This window comes from Diabrotica virgifera, chromosome 3 (genome assembly GCF_917563875.1).
Source record: "Diabrotica virgifera virgifera chromosome 3, PGI_DIABVI_V3a".
NCBI classification, from domain to species: domain Eukaryota; kingdom Metazoa; phylum Arthropoda; class Insecta; order Coleoptera; family Chrysomelidae; genus Diabrotica; species Diabrotica virgifera.
This window is the reverse complement of record NC_065445.1, coordinates 2,462,318-2,488,059: the sequence shown is the minus strand read 5'-3', so window position 1 is coordinate 2,488,059 and position 25,742 is coordinate 2,462,318. Positions and strand designations below refer to the sequence as shown.

The 25,742-nt window shown below is 31.6% G+C and overlaps 1 protein-coding gene across 3 annotated transcripts in view; it reads right to left on the bottom strand.

Annotated features, from left to right (window-relative positions):
• Positions 1-25,742, bottom strand: part of LOC126881766 (calcium/calmodulin-dependent protein kinase kinase 1) — a 391,062-nt gene that overhangs the window by 192,308 nt on the left and 173,012 nt on the right. The window contains exon 1 of one of the 3 annotated variants that reach the window (XM_050646247.1): positions 1,047-1,315. The exons of the other annotated variants lie outside the window; for them this stretch is intronic. The gene's annotated coding sequence lies outside the window, so the exon portion shown is untranslated. Of the gene's footprint in view, positions 1-1,046; positions 1,316-25,742 lie in introns of those variants that run through there. 3 annotated transcript variants of the gene reach the window in all.

Sequence of the window (25,742 nt, the reverse complement as noted above, 5' to 3'; positions counted from 1 at the left end):
TTTCTTTTTTTGAAAAGATTCTTTTTGATTGTTATGACTATGACTTTTTCGTTAAAATTTACAATTTTTGAGTTATTTTTTAAAAACCACCAATGCACGCGTGCACTTTTAGGTAGCAAATCAACAATTTCAAATATGAAAAATTTGGAAAATATTAAACTTACCGAGAAAAGTCTGTACAACATTTTGTGCTATGAGTTGAATTATTTATGGATTTCGTGAGTTATTTAAAGTAAAATATTTGCACTCCCGAGACGGGGTGGTACTCACCTCTAAAGCAAAAGCACACATTGTCACTATATAACTTTTTGACATGTTTTCTATATTATGTATTTCAAATTTCATAATTAACTATTTAGATGGAAAATAAGCCACAATTAAATTGAAAAAAATAATTTTATTAATGTTTCGACGCTTAAATTGGGTATCGTTGTCAAAATACAAAATAGTACTAAATTAAACAAAAATGTTGTTGCTTAGTAAAAAATTCTTCTAATAATTTATTTAATCTGACTCATTTATATCGGTGATTCGTAAATAAATAATAATAACTCATAAATATGGGCAATATCATATTAAAGTCTTCTACTTTAAAATGTATAATATATGTCTGAATTGCCGATATAAATGAGTCAGATTAAATAAATTATTAGAAGAATTTTTTACTAACCAACAACATTTTTGTTTAATTTAGTAGTAATTTGTATTTTGACAACGACACCCGATTTGGGAGTCGAAACGTTAATAAAATTATTTTTTTTTCAATTTAATTGTGGCTTATTTCCCTTCTAATTCTAAATAGTTAATTATAAAAATGCCACAAGGAAATAGCTTCAGAACAACATTCAAATTTCATGTCAATCGAAGCGGTTCTTTAAAATTCTGGATTGGAATGGACTATAAGCAGCAAGAACATTAAACTAACTAGTTGGTAATAATTGCTCAAATACAAAAAGGTTGAGCTAATACCTCAAAATCATAATTATCTCTAAGCAACTGTCTACAACATAAAGTTATCTCTTTAATTAAACAAAAAATATCATTACCCTGTGATAAATAGTCCTGATCATTAATATTAACCTCTTCTATCTCTATAAATCCTCGCAGGAATGTCGTGAGCAGAGCTGAACAACACGCAAAAGAGCGGGAAACACAAAGACCACGTGATAGAGCGTTCCGACGCGAACGGGACGTCCAAATCGGCCGTCGACAGTTACGCTACTGAAAAGTGAAGCACCGCCAAACTTACAACCAGCGGCACCGTCCGCAGGAAGCGAAAGACGGCGCAGAACGGAGTGTCCGAAGAGCGAGCAAGTCGCTCAGGAAGTGGTAAAAGCTCAGGATGACAGGTAAAGCTTATAGTTGTAATTGTAGGTATGTCGTGTTTGTCAGCGGGGATTTCCTGTTTCGGATTTTGTTTTGATGGGTGGAAATGTAAAGAGTTTAAGTATTTTTTTGATGGAAACATAAGTCGTTCTGTGTCTCTGACAACATTGGCTATAAATATACAATACAAAATTTGCTTAAAATAAGAATAGTCAAAGAAGAAAAACTATACAGGGTGTTTAATAAAGGCTATTGTTAGCTTTGTATTGGACAAAGGGCCCTCAAATTTACTAATCAACAATTGATTGAATACAGGAAACAGAGTTTTTAAGCGCTTTTTGCGCTTTAAGCTAATATTAAATATGTCAATTTAAGAATCAATAGAAAATATCGTGGCTCTTACGAAACATATTATGATCCTGTGCTATTTCATTTTCTCATTAAACTTTAATTAAAAACAAGCGATATATAGGAATGTGGTGGGTTTTCTAGTTTATGCTTGACCTTTCATGGCAAATCTGATTTTATAAACGTTGTGTGAAAGGATAGGATCATTGGACGGTATTTAATTACGAGGTACTTGAAAATTTCATTTAATTTTCTATAAATTTTAATTAAAACGATAAAGTAGCGCTGTAAATTAAACTCTGCACCAATGAGATTTTTTGTAGTGGTAATAACTTCAATTTTCTCACGTTATGGCCAACTTTCCAAGATATATGAATTTGTTCTTTTTAAATGTTCGATTAAACTACTAAACTTTACATTACTACTAAAAAGGACACAAAAAGGAGTCCTATACTGTTTTCTAAATTCAATAATGGTAGTTTTAGGTGCAGCAATTCGATTGTGGATACTAAAAATGTTACCGGCGCATTCATCAAAAGTTAAAATTAATTGACATATTGGCAATTGCCATACTTTTGCCAATTGACATACAATTGCCTATTGATTATGTACCGGGTGTCCCAATAAGAATGGCTCTCGGCCATATCTCAGGAACCGTTTATAGTAGAGCTTTGAAATAAAAAATTTTTTAACAATAGTTGCCTCAGGAAAAGCCTGGAAATTATTTTCATAATTGTGGGACCACCGCTAGAGGGCGTAATTGAATATCAAAGGTTAAAAAATCTAAATTTTACAAAATTTTCCTAATGAAGGGGCACTGGAAATCCGATGGTCGTATTTTTTATAAAATTCTACGCATATTTGATTTGACAAGTTTAGGTCTACCTTTGGAAATAAGAGGTGGGGGTGAGTGGGAAACTTGTTATGAAAAACTGGCTGTGAGTCCGGTTCTGCTTAATCAAATTTTGCAAACTTGGTCTTGTTGAAGACAGATCTTTTTCGTCAATGTAAAAGTTATGATCTCGAACCAACTTACTGAGTAATATGCCAGCTAGAAGACGTTATTTAATTTTCTTCAGAAATCTAGTGTTCCTTGGAAAATATTAAATACAAATATGCATTTTTAATACCATATTACAAAATTAGACAAAATTAGCAACAGAATAGCGAAAACCGCATGTTAATACCTTTTTTCTATCTCGAGATATCTTACAAAACGTGTAAATTTAAAAACATAACTGTTACTGTCACCGGTAAACCAAATTCATTAAAAGTAGTGTGCTATGGAAACAACAAAGAAACATTTTCCAGCTGTCAACGTATATTAGGTCTTTTCAACGCTTCTCATTTGTTTCGAGCCTCGTTCATATCTCGTATATTAATATTATATACCGATTATACGGCATATGACAGAGGCTCGAAACAAATGAGAAGCGTTGAAAAGCCCTATTACAAAGAAATAAAAACAACTCTTTAGTGATGACATAAACGTTCAAATTTTTGCCCATCATTTTCGTTGCAAACATTTACTCTTTCAAGAGTAGATTGAACAGCAGTCTCAATTTCTGCTTTCGATATGCTTTGAATGGCGTTTAGTATTCTCTGGATAATGTATTTTAGAGTAGTGTATGATGGGCAACAATTTGAATATTTGGGTCGTCACTAAGTAGTTCTTTTTGTTCTGTGTTATATTTAATTTTAATAGTATTGTTTCTCTTTATATTGTTGTTTTAATTAATTATATTTTTATACGTTGACATCTGGAAAATGTTATTTGGTTTTTTTTTTCACAGCACACTACTTTTCATTAACTTAGTTTACCGGTGATAGTAACAGTTATGTATAAAATTTACACGTTTCTCGAGATATCTTGAGATAGAAAAAAGGTATCGACATGCGGTTTTCGCTATTCTATTGCTAATTTAATCTAATTTTATAAAATATGATTAAAAATGCATACTTGTATTTAATATTTTCCAAAGAAAACTAGATTTCTGAAAAAAATTAAATAACGCCTCCCAGCTGGCTTATTACTTATTGGGATGGTTCAAAATTATCACGCTTACATTGAAGAAAAAGATCTGTCTTCAACAAGACCCAGTTTTCAAAATTTGATTTAGCAGAACTGGACTTACAGCAATTTTTTCATAACAAGGTTCCCACTCACCCCCACCTCTTATTTGCAAAGGTAGAGTTAAACTTGTTAAATCAAATATGCGCAGAATTTGATGAAGAATACAATAATCGGATTTCCAGTGCCCCTTCATTAGGAAAATTTTGTAAAATTTAGATTTTTTAATATTTGATATTCAATTACGCCCTCTAGCGGTGGACCCATAATTATGAAAATAATTTCCAGGCTTTTCCTGAGGCAACTTTTGTTATAAAATTTTTTATTTCAAAGCTCTACTATAAACGGTTCCTGAGATATGGCCGAGAGCCATTCTTATTGGGACACCCGGTACTATAGAAAGGAACTACAACGTCAACGGGGTTTTATTATTTGATATGGTCAATGAATCTCTATATATGAAAAAACCGCGGAGTGCTACCATTTAAAGGGGTGCGTTTTTGAGAAATGGGTGAATTAGTCCCTGGGCACAGGTTACATTAGGGTGAGTTCTATACACTTTTGGTACAAATACGTCTACATAAAAATTGTTCCTGGTTAAATTTCCTATCTAAATATAACTTTTTAAAGTCAAAGATACTTTTTTTTACAAAAATATATTTAAAAGAAAAAGCACAAAGAAACCCAAAAGAAAGAAATTTTGTTTTTTGTCCCATAACTTTTGTCCACGGGGATATAGGTATAGGCATTGCTTCACAGAAAAAAAACTTACATATTTTATCTTTAAAATGATGTTTGGTAGAGGTCATTAGGATTTACAGTTTTCGAAATATGATTTTTCAAAGTTCGCCACTCACAGCAATTTTGGGCAATTTTCCTTGTTATTTCGCAAATATTGTTCTGTAACTTTTTTCTACGTAACTTTAGGTATATGCAATGGTACATGTAAGAGAAATATAAATCAATTACCTTTAAAATGGTCTACTGTATAATGTTGTACGACTTCTTTTAAAGAGGTGATCTTTTTCAAGACTTTATACTTTTAACGAATTTTTATATTTTTTACGATTATTTTTTAAATTTCCCATTATATATTTTTTTCTATATGGTATATATTATATAATAAAAAAGAAAGCTTATTCTGTTTACTTTAAAATGGTGTATTACAAAAAATTCTAGGGTTATTTTTGAATAAGATATGCTGTTTCAAATTGTAATAAGTACTTGCAACGATTTTTGATTTTAGGATTATTTTTTAAATTCCTCATTATAACTTTTTTATGTGATTGTGTGTTATGATTGAATTTTATGTTTTATAGGTAATACTTTGGATCCACTTGACTCGGCCGGGCAAACTTCAAAATATGGATTAATTTCAATATTTACTGTCAAAGCTCCTGCACCACAAGCTTTGCTTGAAAAAATAGCATGTAAATGTACAAAAGGATGTACAAAAAACTGCGGTTGTAGGAAGATAGGAATAAGTTGTTCAATATTCTGCAAAGGATGCATGTGCATGGGTACTAATTGTGCGAACTCTAAGATAACTGAGGTGTCAGAGGAAGATATTCAAGCTAATGTTAACGAAGAGATGGACTTTGATTTTGAAATTGTTTTAAATGTCAACGTTTAAATAATTTTAACTAAAGTGATGTTTTTAAGACTAATGTTTATGTAATTTTTGTAAAAGAAATAATTTTAAATAATACAGGTAAAAAAATATCAAAGAATCACTCGGTTTCCATTATGTATTTATATATACTTTAAATAATACAGGTAAAAAAATATCAAAGAATCACTCGGTTTCCATTATGTATTTAAATATAGATGATACACCATTTTAAAGAACAGAAAGTAAGCAATTTGTTGCGCAATATATAGATAGTATATTCATGTACAAGAAAAAAAAAAGTTATACTTAATGAGAAATTTAAAAAAAAAATCGTAAAAAATGAAAAAAAAATATTTAGTATAGCAGCCGTCTCTGTTTACGGGTATACGTACAGTGGAACCCCGATAAGTCGGCCTCCGATAACCCGGAAGTCCGGCTAACCCGAACCGATTTTCATCAGACAAAACAAACATTTTTTCACTTTGACCAAGTTTTTTACCAAGAAATAAACAATACTGTATACAACTGTACGTAAAAGATGTATTGTGCATATTTTATGTATTTCATGTTTTTGCAATTATAATGGAGTTTATCTGTAAGTATTTTATTAATTTTTACCATATTCTCCGGCTAACTCGGATTTTCGATAACTCGGATCGGCCGCAGTCTCGATTAATCCGACTTCTCGAGGTTCCACTTTATTCAAATATATGGCCGGAGCAAATTTACCTATGCCCGTTTTCTGTAAGGTATTAAAATCTGGCCGCCGGAGCGAACTATTATATGCCCATGGGTAACCATCTTAAAAAATTTAAATACAATAATTTAGGATTTTGTTTGTTTTTTGTTGAATTAAAGATACTGGTTTATAATACTGACTATTTAAAACATCCTTATAAATAAAATGAAAATGAGTCACGCTTGACCCATCATCGTAATCTAAGTAAGTCAAATAATCTCCGTACTCCGAAGGTTAAACAATGCAGCTCTGGCTTTCTCTATACGTATTCTAATTTCTTTGCTCATGTCCCAGTTCTCATTTAGATTACAACCAGGTAGGTGATATTGTTAGATATATTCAGTTGTTTACCATAAGCTGTTACTACTTCCGGTTGTATTGGCGTTTGTATCACCAAGTTGTTTTGGTACGTCCTAGAGTGCAAAAACCTGTTTCTGTGAATCATTTTGGGCGTACCTGCTATCGTAATAAAGTGTTTTAGGTAAACTGGTAGACAATTACTGCAAGTCAAGAAGATCTGCAAACACTACTTGATAGTGTCGTTGAGAGATGTAGGGAGGCAGGTCTGGATCTGAACATAAGGAAAACCAAAATACTCGTAATAAGTAAACAACAGCATACAAAACCGTCTATATATGTAAATAATACAAAACTTGAGCAAGTTGGTAAAATCGTTTACCTTGGACATCAATTAAATTGTAACGCAGAAAGTCACGGCGAAATTAGATCTAGGATAGAGCAGGCTAGAGCCGCTTTTAGAAGGATGTCCAAGGTGTTATGTAACAGAGACCTAAAATTGGCATTGGGGATCCGCCTACTTCGCTGCTACGTGTTCTCGATTTTACTTTATGGTGTCGAGTCCTGGACTGTGAATAAAATCGATCTAAATCGCCTTGAGGCTTTCGAAATGTGGCACTATAGAAGAATTTTAAAAGTTTCCTGGGTGGAGAAGATTCGAAACTCCACAATACTAGAACGTCTCAGCAAGACTACTGAGATCATAAAAAGCATCAGGCAGAGAAAGCTGGAGTACTTCGGACATGTAATGAGAGGTCCCAAATATAGGTTGCTACAAAATATTATGCAAGGAAAAATAGCAGGCAAACGCAGTCCAGGACGAAGAAGAACCTCATGGTTGAAGAACTTGCGAGATTGGTATGGTGTTGATACAAGCATGCTATTTATGGTGGCAGTGAATAAAATTAAGATAGCTATGATGGTAACCAACGTTCTGAAAGGACATGGTACATGAAAAAGAAGAAGTAGACAATTAACAACCCTAATATACAAACAAAATGAAACGTACATAAACACTTCTATTGGGACGGATTTTTCTGAAATCCAAAAGGGGAAGAAGTGACGGTAAAGCTTTTAGGAATGAGTAGCTGTATGAAGTTTCACAGCCCTATTCTGAATTAAATCTGGATGGAGGAAAACTACTTCGTCGAGCTTGCTCTAAAATTGTTAAGTGAAAATTTTCAGTTTGGGATAAGTGCAAACCAGTTGAGTGCCAACGCATATTTCGGTAAAAAACTTGTGAATAAGCTTTGGCTTTTTGTTTCAGATTTCTTCTGATACAAACAAGACTATTATTAACGTCTGCATATTTGCATCTTCTTCTTCACGTGCCATCTCCGCTACGGAGGTATCCGTATGAGGGAATGGTACTCCGTATCATTCCCTCAAGTTACACAACCATGAGATTCTTCTCCTTTCTACACTTCTGTTGCCCTGGATTTTCCCCTGTATAATCAATTGAAGTATGTTGTATCTCTCATTACGCATAATATGCCCCAGGTATTGCAGTTTTCGTGTCTTGATGGTTTCCAATATTTCCAGGATTCTTCTATACACCCACAGTTCAAATGCTTCCACCTTTTTAGTAGTCGACGCGTTAAGTGTCCATGCTTGTATCCCGTAAAGCAGGGTCGAGAAAATATAACACCTTGCCAACATAACTCTCAAGTCAAATTTCAGTTCTCTTGTACAAAGTACCTTGCTCATTTTATTGAAGTTTGTTCTTGCTTTCTCTATTCGAACTTTGATTTCTTTGGAGTAATCGTTTGTGTGATTAATTATTGTGCCAAGATAGTTGTAGTTTTCAACTTGTTCTAAAGTTTTACCTTTAATTGTCAGGCTTTCATCATTATTTTAAGTTTTTGATATCCTCATAAATTTAGTTTTCTTGGTGTTTATTGATAAATCCATATTTTTCTCCATACTAAACTATGTTGTTCATTAGCTTTTGGAGGTCTTTAAGGTTGTCTGCTGTTATGATAATATCGTCCGCATATCTAATGTTGTTAATTGGCGTTCCATTTACCTTTATCCCTGCTGTTTCTCCCTCAAGACCTCTTTTCATAATTTCTTCAGAGTATGCATTGAATAGTAGTGGTGACAATACACACTCCTGTCGCACTCATCTTTTAATTTCGAACTCTTCTGATGTGTGTTCATTAATGCGTATGTGTGCTTGCTGTTTATAATATATATTTGCATATATTGTACCTATTGTTTACATATTTGCATATATTAAAATTTTTTGAATATTGACCCTGTTTTCTCTTGTGTATACCCAGGCGCGGATCTAGAAATTCATAATAGGGGTGGCTACACTTACCTCAAATTCAAATATTATATTTTCCAGCTTTAGCCATACGACTCACACTTACTCTAATGATAAAATACACTATATAATCCCAGATACCTACGGTATCAAAAGGAATGATAGACAATTCACGACTATTAATCTCACTGGTCGTTCTTTACCATAAAGATTAACCTTTCTACCATCAATGGGTAGGTAAGCATGGGATTATCTTGTAAAATACAAATTTTTATATCTTTAATGGGTCTATTAAATAAAAATTATTTGCTTTTACTTCCTCGTATTTAAGTATTTACTTAATAGTAATTGAATAAAGCATTAAAGAAATCACTTTATTCAATTAGTATTAAGTAAATACTTAAATACTTGTAAGTAAAAGCAAATACTTCTTTTAGCAAGCGTGACTTTAGCCTCCTATAGCAAATTTGAAACGTGACTTTTCATGAGATAAAGTTTATACCCAGTGTAAAATGTATTTGGTGTAAAATGTATTTGCATTTTAAAATATCATTTTTGTTATACTTTGAATTGAGAAAAATATTTCCGTTGTTTATGGTTCCACCGGTACCCAAACAAATGCGCCTCCCGAATATTTTTCAGAGAAGGGTGTTTTATTAGATTTTATGGCTTTATTCAATTCTTTGGAAGCGGTTTTCGTGTAATTTAGTGTTGTACTGATGGCTTAAAGTTTAGAGTTAACAGAAAAAAATAGTAAATAATAAAAAAATACTTATAGACTAAATACAATAGGGGGGTCCATGCACCCGCTGACCCCCCTTCCCCCTCCCCGTGTCCTCGCCTGTGTATACCTATATTTCGGTCTTTAGTTATTAGTTCCTGCACGAAACAATAAAATAAGGTTGTTCGCATTAAATTTTGACTTTAATATTAAATTAATTTCACAATTTGTGAAACACAGTTGGAACAATTACTTTTAAATTTATAATATTTTTCATACTCTACATTATAGAGAAAAATTAAAAAATTTCAAATTCCATCACGGAAGGGCTTTCTTTCATTCCACATATTTTTCCTAGTGTAATAAAAGATATTCTCTCGGGACTTAAAAGCCCTTACTCCGCCAAACAGTGCATTCGCAATTAAGCTTTGCATTTTTAGTTTGACATTTCGACAGGATGAAAAAGAAAATTACAGTATGTTAATATTTAAATGGATTTTTTGTGCTAAGATATTTAGAATGTTTCAACAACGAGTTTGCTTTTAAATGAAACAATAAAGACGGAAAAATAATTCAAGATTGCAGGGATATTGCGAAATAATTTAAAAGATAGATACATGTACGCCAGTCAATGGGAAGAAGAATAGGATATTACCTCCGAATTTTATCCTACTGCATGGATTTTAATGAAATTTTGGGCCTAGCCTCTACGTATCTCCTTATTCAAAGTCTACCCTATGCCGATGTGTGCTTTTATCTTGGGGGGTGGTTCCCACCCTTTCACAAATTGGTTAAACTTGGTTCACTTGGTTAAAATTGTCACGGAATTTGCTAGACAACTTCTACACAAAAACTGTTCTATAATTTTTTTTGAAAACTCAATACTTTTTGAGTTATTCGTGGTTGAAAATTGGCCATTTTCCATTGAAACATACCTTTTCGAAAGGTTTTTTGCGAATACCCTAAAAACTACGCATCTAACTAAAAAAAACTATATTCAACATTTATGTACGTTATAAGAAAACAAAGAGATACTTGCCTCCATAACTCTTCTAGTTATAATACAAAAAGAGATAAGGTAGACGAAAATAGTTTGTTTTTTGGTACATTCTCAAGTTGGTGTATTCAACTTGAAATAACAGAGAAACGGTCGATTTTAGGTGGATAATGCTAAAAATAAATACCTATACCCTAAATACTTTTTGTAGTGCTTGAAAAGACCTTTAAAATGAGCTATAGTAAAGGTCAATTACATTATAACTAAGCGAGATATGCTGCAAACAAAATTGATAACTAATGTGTTTTAAGAAAAAGTGAGAAGTAATTTTAACCCCTATCCACCAAAATGTAAATACATCATTTTTCTTCTACAATACCTTTTACTATAGTGTTATTTCTATGTTCAGAAAGTTGGATGGGTTTAGAATGAATGGTTTGTGAAAAAAAAGATCAAATTATAGAGAGCATTTTTAAATTTTCTTAAAAATCTTTCTTTTTCTCCATGTAATTGGAAAATAATAAGAGATACAGGAATGAAAAATTAAAAGGAAATTTTCATCTGAAAAAACCGTACATTTTCGTATGGTATCTTTTTTCATATCTCTTATCATTTTCGAGTTACATGGAGAAAAAGGAAGATTTTTAAGAAAATTTAAAAATGCGCTCTATAATTTGATCTTATTTTTTTTAAAACCCATACACTTTAAACCAGTCCAACTTTTTAAACCCATAAATAACACTATAATAAAAAGTATTGTAGAAGGAAAACGATGTATTTAAATTGTGATGGATGAGGGGTTAAATATACTTCTCATTTCTTCTTAAAATACATTAGTCATCAAATATTTTGCAGAATATTTCGCTGAGTTTGAATGTCATTGACATTTAGTATTGCTTATTTTAAAGGTCTTTTCTATCACTATAAAAGTTGTAAGTAGCATTATACATCTAAAATCGACCGTTTCTCTGTTATTTCAAGTTGAATACACCGATTTAAGCATGCAGCAAAAAAAACAAACTCTTTTTACCTACCATATCCCTCTTTATATTTTAACTAGAAGATTTATGAAGGAACGAATCTCTTTGTTTTTTTATAATCTACAGAAATATTTTATAGTTTTTTTGTTAGATGCATAGTTTTTAAGGTATTCACAAAAATCCGTCCGAAAAGGTGTCATTTTTCAATGAAAATAGCTAATTTTCAACAAGAATAACTCAAAAAGTATTGAGTTGTCAAAAAATAATTATAGAAGAGTTTTTGCTTAAAATTAGGTTCTCTAGCGTCTTCTGTGGCTATTTTAACCAAAACATCTTTCACTCCCGAGAAGGAGTGGGAACCACCCCCAATATAAAAGCGCACATCGGCATAGTGTAGACTTTGTTTCATGAGCTATTCCTTACTCACTGTAAAAATATCAAGTAAATCGATGTAGTAGGATGGAATTCGGAGCCAAATACCCTCATTGACTGCCCTATGAGAAATCCCAGATCTAAACAATAAATCTGAAAATTCTCTTGGAACCACTTTCTGGTAACATCCTTAATCTCTGCCTTTTACAACTTATAGGACAAGGAGACGACGAATAAAGAAGACAAAAGGGACTCTATAATATGCAGTCACATTCCATCTATTCGTCTAGGAAAAAATTCCAATGAATGTTGATTCCGTGTACCTACTCAAAATATGAGTAAAAATGAAAAATTAAAAAACAGCTTATGTTTAATTTCGGTCCAGAGGTGATCCACCATCCCCATACGTACGTTTTTGTCTCTTCAGGCGTCTTCAGTGGGGCTACATGAACATCTCTAAATCGAAACGAAACCAAGCTGCATATTTAAGCAGAATCAAAAAAATAATTCTGGGTATACGAGTAGAACGCTCTAGCGATAGCTGCATCTATTACAGAGAAATGAGAAGTTCCAAATCTAAACAATAAATCTGAAAAGTTTCTTGGAACCACTTTTGTTTAATTTATCAATATTTTGTATTTTGATAACGATTTCCGAAGTGCAAGTCGAAACGTCACCAAAATTTTATCTTTTTCTTCTTCACGTGCCATATCAGAATTATCCGACGTTGGCGGTCACCATTGCGAAGTCTTCTCGATCTTCTGCAATATGGAATAATTGTCCAGCATTTGGTATCTGAGTCCATTCTCGAATGTTTTTTAACCAAGAAACTTGTTTTTTTGCTACACCTCTACGCCCCTCTATTTTGCCTTTAAGGATCAGTTGTAAAATTTTATATCGACTTCCCCTCTTTATATGTCCCAGATAAGACATTTTTCGATGTTTAACAGTCTTTAGCAGTTCTCTATCTTTGTTGACCTTCCTTAGTACTTCTTCATTAGTTTTCCTTGCTGTCCAAGGTATCTTCAGCATTCGTCTATAAATCCACATTTCCAATACATACTTCAATTTTGTTCATGATCGATACTTTTAGCGTCCAAACTTCTACGCAATACAAAAGTACGGACCAAACATAGCACTTAACCATTCTTTGTCTTAGTTCTAAACTGAGATGATTATTGCAAATAAATGACTTCATTTTCATAAAAGTAGTTTTAGTCATTGCTATTCTACGTTTTATTTCTATGTCTGTATCTAGTTGGTCCGTTATCACAGTTCCCAAATATGTCATTTTGTGAACTTTCTCAACTTGGACTCCGTTTAATTGAAGCTTTGCATCGGGATGTGAGTCACGACTAAACACTAAAAATTTGGTTTTGTTTGAGTTTATTTTAATGCCCATTTCCTCTCCTACCTCGTGAATACGATCAAGCAGAATTTGGAGACCTTCAATATTATCTGACAGAATTACTGTATCGTCTGCATATCTAATCACATTAAGTAGTTCCCCGTTGATTTTTATTCCATATGGCTATCTGTCAAATGCCTTTTTAAATAACTGGTCCGAGTAAACATTAAACAATGTTGGCGACAAAATGCACCCCTGTCTGACTCCTCGTTGTATGGAGATTTCATCGGTGTAGTTATCTCCAATTTTTACGATAGCAGTTTGATTCCAGTATAAATTTTTAATGACACGAATATCCTTGTCATTTATTCAGATATTTTTCAGTATTTGCATTAATTTCACATGCTGTACTTTATCGAATGCCTTTTCGAAGTCCACGAAACATGCAAATACATCTTTTCTTCGGTCACGGCACTTTTGTAATAGGATGTTAAGCGCAAAAAGTGCCTCCCTGGTTCCCATAGCATTTCTAAAACCAAATTGGGTATCTTCGAGATCTTCTTCGTATTTCCGTCTAATTCTGTTAAATTTTATGTCCAACTTAAATTGTAGCTTATTTCCCAAGATGCCAAATTGCATAAGATGCCACAAAGAAATAGCTTCAGAAGGATAATTAATTAGTATTTTAGCTGACCGTTAAATCTTTAGCTTGTTTCGTTAAAAAAAAAAGTTAATAGTGCTCTAATGTTGTCCAAAATTATACTACATAAAGCATTCTTTGTGTTGTGGTTACACCCCAAATGTATTGATTTAAATAATGACGTCAACACTAAATATTTATTATTTATTATTGCATTGTAGTCAGTTTTATTACAAGATTACGTGAATGGACTTTCCTACGTCCATTTAATGTCTTTTTTTTTTATAAACGACATGTTGTGTGGGTGATTACACTTAAGTACCTAGTTAATATTGTATGGGGATATAAATTTAAATTATATTGTGTTTCAGTTAATGATTTAGTCCAGGAACCCAAGCTTTTCACCTCGCAATTTTTACAGAATAGAATAATTTGCTTGAAAATTTGAGACTAAGTAGTGGATAGTCCTTGGATCAAAATCTATATGATGCCGACAGGCGCTTTTACCATGGGGGTGGTTGCCACCCCATCTCGAGGGTGGAAATTTTTATTATATTTTGACCGCAAAAGTTAATAAAAACATTCATTCTAAGCAAAAAATGTTCTATATATTTTTTTTTTAAATTAATAGTTTTTGATTTATTCGCTATCGAAAGTGTTATTTTTATATCTACAAAATCAATGTTTTTCGATGGTATACTCATTTACGATTCACTCAATTTTTGCCGTAGAACAAATTTTATCAAACCAAGTTGTTGGGAACAATTTTATCAAACCAAATTACCTACAATTTCATATTTAAACATTTTTTTTTGTATCTCTGACGCTAATCTTTCTATTCTGAAGAAAATGGCATTTTTTACCAAATTGCAAACATTCGTTATTCGCTTTAAACTTCAGTTTTTTTAAAACTAATCATTCTAAGCCAGTCAAACTTCTAGAATCTATTATTAATACATAAATAAAGAAGAATAAATAAGGCTAATGACTAAAAACACCGCTAACTTACAATACTATTCTTTCAATTGGATTTCTCCTTTTTTTTTTTCAAAAAATATATTGATTTTTTAACCGCAACTTTTTAATTTTTTATCTTAGAAAGTTCTTTAGAAAAAAATTTTGTAGGTTTTTAAAAGATCTATAAGGCTATTAATATTAAATCCTTTCACTCAGTCACAAAAAGAGGTAGCATTGAAATGGTTGGTAAAGGTGGTTTTTGCATGATACAAGATTTAATTGCCAATAGCTCACTCAATTTTTGCCGCAAAAAAAATTTTTGCAAACCATTTTCTTGGGAATTAAATTTCTACAGCTACAATTTCATGTTGTTCTGAAGCTATTTTCTTGTGGCATTTTTATAATCAAGTATATTCAAATGGGAAATAAGCCACAATTTTACCTAAAAATGATTTTATTAACGTTTCGACGCCCAAGTCGGGTGTCGTTGTCAAAATACAAAATAATACTGAAACGTTAATAAAATCATTTTTAGGTAAAATTGTGGCTTATTTCCCATTTGAATATACGTGATTACAATTTCATATTTAAATATTTTTTCGTATCTCTGATGCTAATCTTTCTATTCTGAAGAAAAGGGCATTTTTTACCAAACTACAAAAACTCGTTATTCGCTTTTAACTACATTTTTTTAAAAACTAATCATTCCAAGCCGATCAAACTTCTAGAACCTATTAACAATACATAAATCAAGAAAATCGAATCAGGTCAATGACCAATTTTAAGTAAGGTGGTGATTAGGCGGTTGTTTACGATCACTTTTTTGCTGAAAAAAATAGGGACTGACATTCTTTTCATTATAAGTCACTTAATTTGTTTAGCTAGAAATTTTTTTTATTTCTGGAGATACATATTTTTAAATACTTTAAATAAGTTTCAACAAGTTATCCTCGAAAAATGCATAGTTTTCCCGTCCTTTGAATTTGAAACTACAATATTTAGCATTTGACGAAGAAGATCATATATTATAAAGTATAGCTCGTTTACTATTGGTCTTAAAGAAAATAAAAGTAAAACGGTTTTGTTTATTTTTTCAAAAGGTACATTTTTGTTAAGTAAAGTTGTTTTGATAAAACGAAAACTTTTTGAGTTATTAGCAAAAAACTGATTAACAACATTGATTTTTGAAGTTATACTTCTTTACCGGCGATAGAGGGTGATTTTTTTATATGTTAAAACCTATCAGCCCGGCGCATGCGCATTATAACTTTGTTCTGATTGGATGTTCAAATGACATGTCAAAAATTATCCGATATGGCAGCTGTGGTTTGGAGGTAAAGGTAAAGGTAAACAAATGTATAATATATTAGTTTTATTGTTGTGAGGACAGAAACAAAAAAGCTTATAATATTGTAGTGACTTTTAAATAGTTTTTAAAAGCAACAGGTACGTAATAATTGTTAATGTATCATGGGTATAAACCTACCTATTTGATCTGCCAAAATACATAGTATGTAATACTTTTATTTATATAATTTGATTACCATCAAAATTTCTATCAATATTCACCTAATATATTGTTTTTTTACTCTATGTTTTGTTGTATTTTTTCAATTCTAAATCATTTCAATTCAAAATTAAAATAATTTGATCAATTTTCAAAATATCAAAATATCACAAGTTTAATCCATTTAGTTAGTCGATCTTCGTAAATAATGACACATAGTGTCTGTGGCTAAGCGGAGAAGGCGAATGAATTCCAATACCAACCGCTCTTATCAGCGCTGGTTCGAGTCCCAATAGAAACTTTCTTTTTTGTTTTTTTTTTTAATACATTTTATGATTGTAAGTATATTTATTATATAATTGTATTTTCAGAAAATACGTATTTAGTTAAAAAAATTTTCGACAATTAATGTTCAGACATCATTTGTGGCTTGTTTAATGTGTTTGTGTGTGTTTTATTCTTTTATTATTTTAATTTTTGGCACTGTTCTAATAAAAATGTTTGAGAAGTAGTAAGTATAAATTAGTTTAATATTTAAACAAAATAGAAATAAAAAGTATATTAATTTCGTTTAAATCATATAATAGAAGTATAACTTCTTACGTGCGTACAAAGTACACACACATTCTTTTTTCGATATAAAACTAACACTTTCGATAGCGAATAAATCGAAAACTATTAATTTTATCAAAAAAAATGTATAGAACGTTTTTTGCTTATAATGAATGTTTTTACCAACTCTTACGGTCAAAATATAATAAAAATTGCCACCCCCGAGATGGGGTGGCAACCACCCCTTGGTAAAAGCGCCTTTTGGCATGATATAGATTTTGATCCTTGGACTATCTATTACTTATTCCCAATTTTTCAAGCAAATTCATCCATTCTTTAAAAATTGCGAGGTTTTGTCCTATTTTAGCTTCATTACTTGGACTAATTATGAAGTCATTCTACATAAATTCATTGAAATATATCTTGTTGTCCAAGCTATGTGGAAACTTAGTAATGGCACATTATAACAGAATTAACTGAAACCCTCAAGGTCATTTGCACCGAATCAATGAACGTCTGTCGTCTCTTCTCCTCACGGTTCCAGATAAATCAGTTTTATTGTAACAGACAAAAATAAAACCCCTGACAATTCTAAACATAAGAGAAAGAGAATTCTAAACGTACAACAGATAGTTTTATTAACCACTTCTGCTCAACTGCTGAGAGTAATAAATGAAGCGTCTATAAGCCAAGGGGTATAAGTGCAATTTTGTTTAAGTTGGAGATAAGTACAGTAATAGATAGTTAATACCCATTTTAATGTTGTGGCCAAAGGACACAAGTGAATTTAAAACCAATAGTGACATACATGGGTATTTCACTAAACTCCTGAAAATAGTGTGTTTATCATTTGGCAGCCATTGGATATAAGTTTGTTTATATCCCTTGGCCTCCAAACAAGTGTTAGTTATATCGTTTGGCAGCCAACTTGTTAATACTTGTTAGATTAGTGATACAATGTGTTAAAGTTCATACCAAACCCTTCTTTCAGTGCATCATTAATTTTGACGTCATATAGAATTTTAAGAATGTCGCGAATCATTGCATCATATTTTAGTTAATGCGAGTTGACACGATTCAAGTGTACTTGGAAAAAGAAAGAAAAACTGAAAGAGAAATGTTTGTACCAGAACACTGGGTAAAGATGAAGACCCGTTCAAAATTTATGGTTGTTAGGATGAAAGACCAGATTTTGTTAATGTAGATACACTTCGGCAGATTCGGCATACACGTACTGTACCGGGAATATGAACCATGCAGTGGCTTAACTTCTACAGAAATTGGTCTTATCAACAACGGGAAGGACAACAAATCACATATCAAGGCACTATGGATAATATTTAGGACGATCCCGACGAACCAGACAAATGCTTCGATAGCGAAGATGACTATTAATGTAAATAGCCTATGATAGATATTAATAGTCTATAACTATAAAGCACATCAAAGAAACATGAAACGTAAATCACGTTTCATGGAAATAAAACACTGCTAAACAAATAGACGTCCGGCCATTTATGAAACTCTCCGAAAATAAAAATGTTTTATGAGCATGAATCACACTCGTTTCATTAGTAGGCGGACTTCAAGATTTGTTTACCTGTGTTTTATTTTCATGAAACGTGTTTTACGTTTCATGTTTTACGTTTCATGTTTCTGTGGTGTGCGGCTTGCCTTATAGTTAAGTTTACTTCTAGTGTTGTTTCCTACTTTTTGCATTTTTATGCCAATTTTTAATTTTTTTACAAAAATTATTTGTTTTATTGATCAAATTGTATTTAGAAGAATAAAGATACAAGTACAGAGTTACAGAGTACAATACAAGTATTTAGTTGGAAGACAGTGGGTATAAGTGCTGTTTTTTTATTCTAAACTATCTTATAAAATGCTAAGTTTTTTAAATGTGATATAATTGTACTATTACATAAAAGTTTTTGAAGTTAACAAGACCAGCCAACGACCAACTATTTTGAAAAACAAGCGGTAGAATTTAGGAAAGGTGTTACACTTTAAACTTGATTTTCTCAAAACTAATAAAAATGCACTTGTATCCCTTGGCTTCTACTTGCCTTAAATGAACTTGAGGTTTCTCAGCTAACTTTTGATGATTTCTTGAAGTGCTCAGAAAAACATTCCGTGATTTAGTTTTCAGCCATTAAACTTTCGTGACATTGGCTTAGCTATTTCAGAAATAAAAAATTATTATGCCTTTAACATGAAAAAAAGCAACGGCGAAGACTATAAAGAGTTGTCTGTACCTCTACCGAAAGTACATTTTTCTGGACCTGATTGTAGGGAGCAAAGTTGTACTTTTCCTCCCTAGGGAGGAAAAGTAAAAGTGACGTCATGGTATTTAATTCATGAAATATAACTTATTGACGCCCTGTACAATATCTATTTTCTATTACGTAAGTATCTATACATCCTGTATTTTGCAGAATGGTAAAAAACAGTAAATTGTTATTTTGATTTAACAATGTTTACATTAATAATTCGACTTATATTTGACAGTTGACAGTTATATTGCCCCTACTTGTTAGTTTTAGTTCTAATAAATTTTGTTGGTTAGTTACATAAATAAATTAAGTAAAAATGAAAAAGTGGCTTGTTATTTGAGGAAGATGGAAAAACCATATGTATAACATGGGAGTAAAGTGCCGTTGCCTCCCTTGAATGATTACTGCCCTCCGCTACGTGTCGGGCAGTAAACTTCATTCTCAGGAGGAAAAATAGCACTTTCCTCCCTTGTTATACAAATAGCTATACGGAGTACGGCATAAAAATTGACCCTTTCACAGATATATCTTTCAAATGTGCAAGTTTGGCCAGAGATACCAAGCAGAGGCAGCTTCAAAGCGTTAAAAAAAAAAGAAAACTCAGTTCAAAAGCATTATCCACCGAAGAACTATTAAAAATCATCCAAAGCTACGACGACGAAACCCTCGATGGAGAACAAAAAAAGTTTTTTCCCCTTTGCTCATTTGAACTTGCTTGGAGGGGCAAAGAGGCCGTAAACTGCAAGATTCACTTTTTCCAGAAGGAATTTGATGTTACGGGCCGAATTGAATACAACAGCATTTTTTTACAAAACAAGGAGGTTCGAAAAGTTTGGCAAGTTTTTCTTACCAGCAAATGGCTGGTAAGAAATTCATCAAACGAAAATTTATGCCCAGTTAATTTATTTTTGAAATTAATGGAAAAAGGGGAACCAAATATTTTATTAGACAGGCTCTTTCTTAGCGTTCACCGCAACTGGAAGGATGGATCTTGGTTCAAAAACTGTCCACTTCGAATCAACACCGTATCTAAGTGGACAAAATGTCAGCTGGATAAATTGGAATAGACACAAAAAAACAGAACATACCAAACCATTCTCATCGATTTTCAGCTGTGTCAGCCTTGATCAAGGAAGGTGTTTCTGAACAGGAGTTAATTAAATTAACGGGCCACTCAAATGCAAGCTCTCTAAAACGATATCTGCAGCTGGATTCCAGTCACCACCAGAAGTTGATCGAAAATCTCAGAACAACAAATAAAACTGGACCTTCGAGTTCCCAAATGCTACAGGTCAATAATACACAAAATCATGCTTTGGTAGAAAAGAATGGCAAACTAAACTACTATAACTTATAATAATTGTACATTTAATATTGTTAACAAATAAATAAAGATTATGTTTCGTTGATATGGTGCATTAATTGTCTCGTGAAATAGTCTTGTCGAATATCATTCGAGAGAAAATTATTTTTCCACCTACCTCTACCTAAAGTATACTTTTACGGACCTGATTGTAAGGAGCAAAGTTGTACTTTTCCTCCCTAGGGAGGAAAATATTTTTCCTCCCGAGGGAGGAAAAGTAAAAGTGACGTCATGGTATTTCATTCATAAAATATAACTTATTGACGCCCTGTACAATATCTATTTTCTATTACGTAAGTATCTATACATTTTAACGTTTATTTAAAAACACTCTGTATTTTGCAGAATGGTAAAAAACCGTAAATTTTTATTCTGATTTACCAATGTTTACATTAATATTTTGACTTATATTTGACAGTTGACAGTTATATTGTACCTACTTGTTAGTTTTAGTTCTAATAAATTTTGTTGGTTAGTTACATAAATAAATTAAGTAAAAATGAAAAATGACTTGTTATTAATTTGAGGAAGGTGGAAAAACCATATGTATAACATGGGAGTAAAGTGCCTTTTCCTCCCTTGAATGATTACTGCCCTCCGCTACGCGTCGGGCAGTAAACTTCATTCTCGGGAGAAAAAGTAGCACTTTCCTCCCTTGTTATACAAATAGCTATTTCCACCTACCTCTACCGAAAGTATACTTTTCCGGACCTGATTGTAGGGAGCAAAGTTGTACTTTTCCTCCCTAGGGAGGAAAAGTAAAAGTGACGTCATGGTATTTCATTCATGAAATATAACTTATTGACGCCCTGTACAATATCTATTTTCTATTACGTAAGTATCTATACATTTTAACGTTTATTTATAAAACACCCTGTATTTTGCAGAATGGTAAAAAACAGTAAATTGTTATTTTGATTTAACAATGTTTACATTAATAATTTGACATCTGACAGTTATATTGTACCTACTTGTTAGTTTTAGTTTTAATAAATTTTGTTGGTTAGTTACATAAATAAATTAAGTAAAAATGAAAAATGACTTGTTATTAATTTGAGGAAGGTGGAAAAACCATATGTATAACATGGGAGTAAAGTGCCTTTTCCTCCCTTGAATGATTACTACCCTCCGCTACGCGTCGGGTAGTAAACTTCATTCTCGGGAGGAAAAGAAGCACTTTCCTCCTTTGTTATACAAATAGCTATACCGGCAAACTTTTCTTCAGGTTTTATTCAAGTTTATTGCCTTTTGGCAATTTTCGCTTATGAAATTTTGACAAAATCTAACTGTCAAAATTTAAATCGCGGAAATTGCCAGGCAACAAACTTTCATACCAGTCGAAAATATTGCCGGCAAAATTTTCTCTCTTATATTATTATATTACATACGAAAATTACCCTGTATAAGAACTTACCTACTGAATAATTTAAATCGTTTTATATCACAGTAACTTTATGTCCGTATATGCTTTCTAAAAGACTTCCTCAACATCCGTTGGCAAATATCTTTTTACTAGTTCGCTTAAGTTTGTTTAAGCTCTTTATTTACTCGTTAGATTTACATTGCATACTAGGAATAGGAGAAGATGTTCCGCAATGCAGATGCTGCCGTTGCAGTTACCTGAGAATAACATGGTCTATTGAAACTTATTAAGCAATAAAAATAAATGTTGATATAAAACTCGGAGGTTCAAATATTAATACAAATATTTGATAGCCGCACTAGAACCAAGAACTATTCATTTTATATACAGAGAATACTTATTTTGAGTTCAACAATGAAATATATCTAGGTGGATTTTGAAACAAAGCTATTATAAATATCTTAGAATATTATCCTCATTTTCTTCTTCTTCATGTACCATGTCCTTTCAGAACGTTGGTTACTATCATAGCTACCTTAAATTAATTCACTGCCACCCTAAATACCATGCTTGTATTAATACCATACCAATCTCACAAGTTTATTTATTTATTTATTAACGGGATAAACCCAATACATACAAAATACAATAAAGCAGAGCTTTCGTCATAACAATGAAAATAGAAAAATTAGATACACGTAAAACTACAACTATACAACACAAACATAAAAAATAAAAAGAATATAAATTATTTTCAAATGATGAAAACAACTGATTCAATTACAACAATTAAATCTATTTAATTTTTTTTTCAAATTCAAAATTCAAGACGCCCGAGTTCTTGTTTAATAGAGGAAAATGAAGAACCAAACAGATCTATTAGATGAGAAGTTGTTCAACCATGAAGTCCTTTTTCCTCCTGGACTGGGGGGGGGTGAAAACTATTTTATTTAAGTAAAATTTGTTATATCATGTTCTTAAAATAAATCAATACTTTTTGAGTTATTAAAGATCAAAGATTTGTCTGTTTAAGAGCACATGCGTGAAGTTACGGATCATAAAAAGAATATATTAATTAATTGTATGTTACTAAAATATTATTTTTATATTATTTTGACATTAAAAATTTAGCAAAAGTGTATTCGAATATGTCAAATGTACCTATTATTGGACACCCCCAGTTTCTGGGCATATTCATTTTATATTGATAGAAAAAATTCAATTAAATATCGAAATAATATAAAAATAATATTTACTGACAAACAATTAATTAATATGTTGTTTTTATCATCAGTAACTTCACGCATATGCTATTAAATAGAACAATCTTTGATCTTTAATATGTAACTCAAAAAGTATTGATTTATTTTAATAACATGATATAACAAATTTTACTTAAAATTTGTCCCTCTAACGATTTGTGGGCTTATTTTTAATAAAATTGTTTTCACCCGCGGGAAGGGGTGGTATTCACCACCAGGGTAAAAGTGCAAGTTGGCACCAAATCAGTTTTATTTCTTGAGGTAACTAGTCACCAATTTTCATGCAAATCGATAGAGGTTTAACAAAATAGGAGGTGAAAACCTTTAAAGACTACACTAACTTTCCCCTTTCATCCGTTATTGCTACTTCCTGTATCCACTGAGGTGTCAGCCTGAAAGTGGTCATAATTGTCAATATACAATGGACACATTTCACAGGAAAAACTCGATATTACTTATGACGATGATTTTTCGGCTCTAGCTCTCCGTCTATAACTTGCATCTCTTAATAAAAATTGTAGGTCTTTGTTAATACTTTGGACACCCTTCTAAAAGCGGCTCTAGTCTGCTCTATTCTGGATCTAATATATTTTATATTTCCTAAGCTACTCCAAGAGTAACTGGAAATTGAACAAATGTACAGATGGATTTAAAGATTTATTGTAATTTGATATAAAAGCATTAAAGACATCTCTGATTGTGGCAAAGTTAATACTGCATTTCCTTTCTTCTGTTGTTACAAAATTGTCGAATCTTAGGAAACACATAATCTGTTGAGATCTGTTGTGAGACATGGTACTAGAGGACGACATAAATTTGGATCTTAGCTCAATAATACAAATGTAGGCTCTTTGGCAACGTGCCAGGATCCTAAAATAATATGGAAACCAATAAATACTTTCAGTTCTTCTTGCACAAAAGGAAAAAAGGCCTTTCTTTAGCATATTAAGTTTATCTATTCGTCTCCAATAAGATCACATTCATAATATCTTGACCAGCGAAAAAAATAATTCAGCAACTTCTTTTATGGTGAAAAATTAAAAAATATCTAGTCTAGTGTATTAGGCCATGTTAACATTTTTTGTTTCGACCATGGTGGATCCTTGCTCATAGAGTTTATAGAACTTACAGTCGGAAAAATGAAAGAATACCCATGAACGATCACATCACTCACTTATTTTGTATTTGCTGTCTTTTTCTATAAATAACAAACGTTTGTTATAGAAAAAGATAGCAAATACAAATTAAGTGATTGATGTGATCGTTCATGGGTATTCTTTCATTTTTCCGACTGTAAAAAGCATATCCAAACAAACCAAATGAAAATATATTGTATAATGAAAAAAGCAAGAAAATTTACAACAAAAGAAATGGAGGATATTTGAAAATCCACCCTATAGCACCGATTTACTTCTTGCAATTTTCACAAATTTGGGTGACTGCAAAAGGCGTTTTAGTCGGACGAAAAAGTAGAAAATGCCGTAAAAGAAGTCTTCGAGAAACAGTCACAAGAGCTCCATAAGCAAGGTACACATATATGTTGGTGAAACAATAGGATATACAGTGTGTCTGCGTAACTTGGAACCATATGGGAAACTTTTTTAATATCAATTTTACGAAAAAAAGTTATTCTTTATAAAGTGCTCTGCATAGTCTAAAACCTAAGACGCAATGATCAGATATCAAATTTTATCAACAGTATACGAGGTATGTCAAAAAATATGAATTTCGCTCAAGAGTAAAGTGCCTTTATATTTCACAATATCGAAAATTGTCATTAAGAAAAGTTGTTTGTAATTAAAAATTATGTTACAATCTGAATTTACACTTTTCTAATTGAAAAAGAATTTTTTGAAAATTTTCATCAAATCACGGACACCTAACATCAGTTTTATTTATGGTAGCTCCGTTATTATTAACTTTACGAAAAAAAATTATTCTTTATAAAACGTTATGCATAGTCTAACAACTAAGATATAATTATAAGATATTAAATTTTGTCAATTTTATACGAGGAAAGGTTAAAAAATATGAATCTAGCTGAAGAGTAAAGTACCTCAATATTGAAATTTGTTATTACAAAATGTTCAGAATTAAAAACTATGTTTCAATATGCAATTGAATCCTTCTAGTTGAAATATTTTGAACTATAAAGGTATTTTACTCTTGAACGAAATTCATATTTTTTGACATACCTTGTATAAAATTGAAAAAAATTGATATCTTATGATTGCATCTTAGTTTTGTGACTATTCAGACATTTTTATAAAGAATAACTTTTTTCGCAAAATTAATAATAACGGAGCTATCATAAATAAAAATGATGTTAGGTGTCCGTGATTTGAGGAAAATTTTCAAAAAATTCTTTTTCAATTAGAAAAGTGTAAATGCAGATTATACCATAATTTTTAATTACAAACAAATTGTATTAATAACAATTTTTGATATTGTGAAATATAAAGGCACTTTACTCTTGAGCGAAATTCATATTTTTGGACATACCTCGTATATTATTGATAAAATTTGATATCTAATGATTGCATCTTAGGTTTTAGACTATACAGAGCACTTTATGAAGATTAACTTTTTTTCGTAAAATTGATATTAAAAAAGTTTCCCATATGGTTCCTAGCTACGCAGAGACACTGTATAATATATTTGCCAATCAATATTTTATGAGCTAAAGATCGGTTTCAATTGAACAAGCCTCGTAATTTTAGGTAAAAATAAAGTAATATACGG